Genomic DNA, 6,029 nt, shown 5'->3' on the forward strand with positions numbered 1-6,029 from the left:
GTCTGTCTGTCTGCTTGTCTGTCTGCATGTCTGTCTGTCTGCTTGTCTGTCTGCATGTCTGTCTTCCTGTATGTCTGTCTCCCTGTCAGAACGCTGTGTTCCCCAGGGTTAAACCAGACAGACCACACGGTGTGATGCTCCCTGTCAGAACGCTGTGTTCCCCAGGGTTAAACCAGACAGACCATCTATTGGTCGTCAGAGTTTAAACACAGAGAGAGAGAGACGAATCAACAACTCCCTTTTATCTTTTAAAAAACCCAAACATGTATTTACTATTTTTCTTGCCAGTTGAGTGACTGTTATTGAACCAGAGTTTCACAAAACATCTCCATGAATCTCTTTTCATTCCAGTTGAATCCCGGTGGGCTTCGTGATCGGCCCTGTCAGCGCTCTCCCCTTTAACAGACACACAGCCCGGTGGGCTTCGTGATCGACACTGCCAGCTCTCCCCTTTAACCAGACACACAGCCCGGTGGGCTTCGTGATCGACACTGCCAGCTCTCCCCTTTAACCAGACACACAGCCCGGTGGGCTTCGTGATCGACACTGCCAGCTCTACCCTTTAACAGACACACAGCCCGGTGGGCTTCGTGATCGGCCCTGCCAGCTCTCCCCTTTAACAGACACACAGCCCGGTGGGCTTCTTGATCGACACTGTCAGCTCTCCCCTTTAACAGACACACAGCCCGGTGGGCTTCTTGATCGACACTGTCAGCTCTCCCCTTTAACAGACACACAGCCCGGTGGGCTTCGTGATCGACACTGCCAGCGCTCTCCCCTTTAACAGACACACAGCCCGGTGGGCTTCGTGATCGACACTGCCAGCTCTCCCCTTTAACCAGACACACAGCCCGGTGGGCTTCGTGATCGACACTGCCAGCTCTCCCCTTTAACAGACACACAGCCCGGTGGGCTTCGTGATCGACACTGCCAGCTCTCCCCTTTAACAGACACACAGCCCGGTGGGCTTCGTGATCGACACTGCCAGCTCTCCCCTTTAACCAGAGTTATAAACAAACACACACAGACAAACGGTTGTTTCAAGAGTGCTGTGCTTCTTCCCACCAATAAACAACAACAATGACTCTCTTGAGCATCTAACTTAGACGTCTCTGATTGGGGAGGTCATGTGATACGCTGTAATGCTCAGTAGGTCATGTGATACGCTGTAATGCTCAGTAGGTCATGTGATACTCTGTAATGCTCAGGAGGTCATGTGATACGCTGTAATGCTCAGTAGGTCATGTGATACGCTGTAATGCTCAGTAGGTCATGTGATACGCTGTAATGCTCAGTAGGTCATGTGATACGCTGTAATGCTCAGGAGGTCATGTGATACGCTGTAATGCTCAGGAGGTCATGTGATACGCTGTAATGCTCAGTAGGTCATGTGATACGCTGTAATGCTCAGGAGGTCATGTGATACGCTGTAATGCTCAGTAGGTCATGTGATACGCTGTAATGCTCAGGAGGTCATGTGATACGCTGTAATGCTCAGGAGGTCATGTGATACGCTGTAATGCTCAGTAGGTCATGTGATACGCTGTAATGCTCAGTAGGTCATGTGATACGCTGTAATGCTCAGTAGGTCATGTGATACGCTGTAATGATCAGTAGGTCATGTGATACGCTGTAATGCTCAGTAGGTCATGTGATACGCTGTAATGCTCAGTAGGTCATGTGATACGCTGTAATGATCAGGAGGTCATGTGATACGCTGTAATGCTCAGTAGGTCATGTGATACGCTGTAATGCTCAGGAGGTCATGTGATACGCTGTAATGCTCAGTAGGTCATGTGATACGCTGTAATGCTCAGGAGGTCATGTGATACGCTGTAATGCTCAGTAGGTCATGTGATACGCTGTAATGATCAGGAGGTCATGTGATACGCTGTAATGCTCAGTAGGTCATGTGATACGCTGTAATGCTCAGTAGGTCATGTGATACGCTGTAATGCTCAGTAGGTCATGTGATACGCTGTAATGCTCAGTAGCTGAGGTAAATAACATGTCATTGTTTAGACATGTAACTCAGTAGGTCATTCCTGAGGAGAGAGAAACAGGCCCTATATCTCTCTCTCTGTGTGGATGGAGGAAACAGGCCCTATATCTCTCTCTGTGTGGATGGAGGAAACAGGCCCTATATCTCTCTCTGTGTGGATGGAGGAAACAGGCCCCTATATCTCTCTCTCTGTGTGGATGGAGGAAACAGGCCCTATATATCTCTCTCTGTCTGTATGGATGGAGGAAACAGGCCCCTATATCTCTCTCTCTGTGTATGGATGGAGGAAACAGGCCCCTATATCTCTCTCTCTGTGTGGATGGAGGAAACAGGCCCCTTTATATCTCTCTCTATGTGTGGATGGAGGAAACAGGCCCTATATCTCTCTCTCTGTGTGGATGGAGGAAACAGGCCCTATATATCTCTCTCTGTCTGTATGGATGGAGGAAACAGGCCCCTATATCTCTCTCTCTCTGTATGGATGGAGGAAACAGGCCCCTATATCTCTCTCTCTGTGTGGATGGAGGAAACAGGCCCCTTTATATCTCTCTCTATGTGTGGATGGAGGAAACAGGCCCTATATCTCTCTCTCTGTGTGGATGGAGGAAACAGGCCCTATATCTCTCTCTCTGTGTGGATGGAGGAAACAGGCCCTATATCTCTCTCTGTGTGGATGGAGGAAACAGGCCCCTATATCTCTCTCTCTGTGTGGATGGAGGAAACAGGCCCCTATATCTCTCTCTCTCTGTATGGATGGAGGAAACAGGCCCCTATATCTCTCTCTCTCTGTATGGATGGAGGAAACAGGCCCCTATATCTCTCTCTATGTGTGGATGGAGGAAACAGGCCCTATATCTCTCTCTCTGTGTGGATGGAGGAAACAGGCCCTATATCTCTCTCTCTGTGGATGGAGGAAACAGGCCCCTATATCTCTCTCTCTGTGTGGATGGAGGAACCAGGCCCCTATATATCTCTCTCTATGTGTGGATGGAGGAAACAGGCCCTATATCTCTCTCTCTGTGTGGATGGAGGAAACAGGCCCCTATATATCTCTCTCTCTGTGTGGATGGAGGAAACAGGCCCCTATATCTCTCTCTCTGTGTGGATGGAGGAAACAGGCCCCTATATCTCTCTCGCTGTATAGATGGAGGAAACAGGCCCGTATATCTCTCTCTCTCTGTACGGATGGAGGAAACAGGTCCTATATCTCTCTCTCTGTACGGATGGAGGAAACAGGCCCTATATCTCTCTCTCTGTGTGGATGGAGGAAACATGCCCCTATATCTCTCTCTCTGTGTGGATGGAGGAAACAGGCCCTATATCTCTCTCTCTGTGTGGATGGAGGAAACAGGCCCCTATATCCCTCTCTCTGTGTGGATGGAGGAAACAGGCCCCTATATCTCTCTCTCTGTGTGGATGGAGGAAACATGCCCCTATATCTCTCTCGCTGTGTGGATGGAGGAAACAGGTCCTATATCTCTCTCTCTGTACGGATGGAGGAAACATGGCCCTATATCTCTCTCGCTGTGTGGATGGAGGAAACAGGCCCTATATCCCTCTCTCTGTACGGATGGAGGAAACAGGCCCTATATCTCTCTCTCTGTATGGATGGAGGAAACAGGCCCTATATCTCTCTCTCTGTGTGGATGGAGGAAACAGGCCCTATATCTCTCTCTCTCTGTACGGATGGAGGGTCGAGGAAGGAGGGAAGGGTTGAGGAAGGAGGGAAGGGAGGAGGAAGGAGGGAGGAGGAAGGAGGGAAGGGTAGATGGAGGAGGGAAGGGTAGATGGAGGAGGGGAGGGTAGAGGGAGGAGGGAAGGGTAGAGGGAGGAGGGAAGCGTAGGGGCAGGAGGGAAGGGTAGGGGCAGGAGGGAAGGGTAGGGGCAGGAGGGAAGGGTAGATGGAGGAGGGGAGGGTAGAGGGAGGAGGGGATGAGGGAAGGGTAGATGGAGGAGGGGAGGGTAGAGGGAGGAGGGAAGGGTAGAGGGAGGAGGGGAGGAGGGAAGGGTAGATGGAGGAGGGAAGGGTAGATGGAGGAGGGGAGGGTAGATGGAGGAGGGGAGGGTATAGGAAGGAGGGGAGGAGGGAAGGGTAGATGGAGGAGGGGAGGGTAGAGGCAGGAGGGGAGGGTAGAGGGAGGAGGGGAGGGTAGGGGAGGAGGGAAGGGTAGATGGAGGAGGGGAGGGTAGAGGGAGGAGGGGAGGGGAGGGTAGAGGGAGGAGGGAAGGGTAGAGGGAGGAGGGAAGGGTAGATGGAGGAGGGAAGGGTTAGATAGAGGAGGGAAGGGTAGAGGGAGGAGGGGAGGGAGGAGGGAAGGGTAGGGGCAGGAGGGAAGGGAGGAGGGAAGGGTAGATGGAGGAGGGTAGGGTAGAGGGAGGAGGGAAGGGTAGATGGGAAGGGAGGAGGGGAGGAGGGAAGGGTAAGGGGAGGCAGAGTAAACAGAGGGTTTGTCAGTCAGTAAATGAAACACATGGCTCTGGTTCCCCAGCAGAGATACATCACATCACTGTGACACTCACCATTAATGCTCCACTAAATTGTTTTAAAAATGGGACTGCTCTTAGTGGAGTAAATCAAACATTTGTTTTTATTAAAAGTTAATTTCTGAATTTATGGTTTGAATCAGAGGAGAGTGTGTCTCAGGTCCAACAGACGATATTTGGAATAATCTTGAATATGTTTCTGGTGTTCAGAATGATTTTAGACGTTAATGTGAGGAGAAGTCAGAACAAAACCCCCAGAGAACTGATACATCTTTGAACAATCCCCCAGAGAACTGATACATCTTTGAACAAACCCCCAGAGAACTGATACATCTTTGAACAAACCCCCCAGAGAACTGATACATCTTTGAACAAACCCCCCAGAGAACTGATACATCTTTGAACAAACCCCCAGAGAACTGATACATCTTTGAACAAACCCCCAGAGAACTGATACATCTTTGAACAAACCCCCAGAGAACTGATACATCTTTGAACAAACCCCCAGAGAACTGATACATCTTTGAACAAACCCCCAGAGAACTGAAACATCTTTGAACAAACCCCCAGAGAACTGATACATCTTTCAACAAAACCCCCAGAGAACTGATACATCTTTGAACAAACCCCCCAGAGAACTGATACATCTTTGAACAAAACCCCCAGAGAACTGATACATCTTTGAACAAACCCCCCAGAGAACTGATACATCTTTGAACAAACCCCCCAGAGAACTGATACATCTTTGAACAAAACCCCCAGAGAACTGATACATCTTTGAACAAACCCCCCAGAGAACTGATACATCTTTGAACAAACCCCCCAGAGAACTGATACATCTTTGAACAAACCCCCCAGAGAACTGATACATCTTTGAACAAAACCCCCAGAGAACTGATACATCTTTGTATTTATTTTTATTTAAATAGTGAGTTAAAAACAAATTCTTATTTACAATGGACGGCCCACCCCCGGCCAAACCCGGACGACGCTGGGCCGATTGTGCGCCACAATATGGGACTCCCAATCACGGCCCCGGTTGTGATACAGCCTGGAATCGAACCAGGGTGTCTGTAGTGACGCCTCTAGCGCTGAGATGCAGTGTCGTAGATCGCTACGCCCCTCGGGAGCTTTGAGGTGGAAGGTTTTTATTTCTCCAGTTTGTTGTTGTACATGTTTCTGTGTGGAAAGTCTTGATGGATATTCAGGGTTTTCTCTCCGTCTCCCGGCTGATATATTATGTAACGTATCAGAGAACATGTGAGCTGTTTTCTCAGAGAAAGACAGACAACGGCACATCCAATGTCATTACTAATCTTTAGAAGAGCTGCTTTTGGTGTTTGTTGAGTGGCGTTCGCAGGAAGGGGAGATATGAGCCATTAAGCTGTGTGTCCGAGATCTCTGTGTCGGCCTGCCTGTCATCCAATGAATGGTTCTACTTTAGTCAACTTCCTGCGGGCTGGAGGACAGGACACTTCTGTCTCTCTCTGGACTGGGATACTGGGGTTTCTCTTAGAGGGGGTTAGAGACCGTGTGTCAGAGA

The 6,029-nt window shown here is 49.6% G+C and overlaps 1 protein-coding gene across 1 annotated transcript in view; it reads left to right on the plus strand.

Annotated features, from left to right (window-relative positions):
• LOC149984267 (intermembrane lipid transfer protein VPS13B-like) overlaps window positions 1-6,029 on the plus strand; it is a 721,339-nt gene that overhangs the window by 452,241 nt on the left and 263,069 nt on the right.

Source organism: Oncorhynchus mykiss, chromosome 3 (genome assembly GCF_057628025.1).
Source record: "Oncorhynchus mykiss isolate SJ-2025 chromosome 3, ASM5762802v1, whole genome shotgun sequence".
Classification (NCBI taxonomy): domain Eukaryota; kingdom Metazoa; phylum Chordata; class Actinopteri; order Salmoniformes; family Salmonidae; genus Oncorhynchus; species Oncorhynchus mykiss.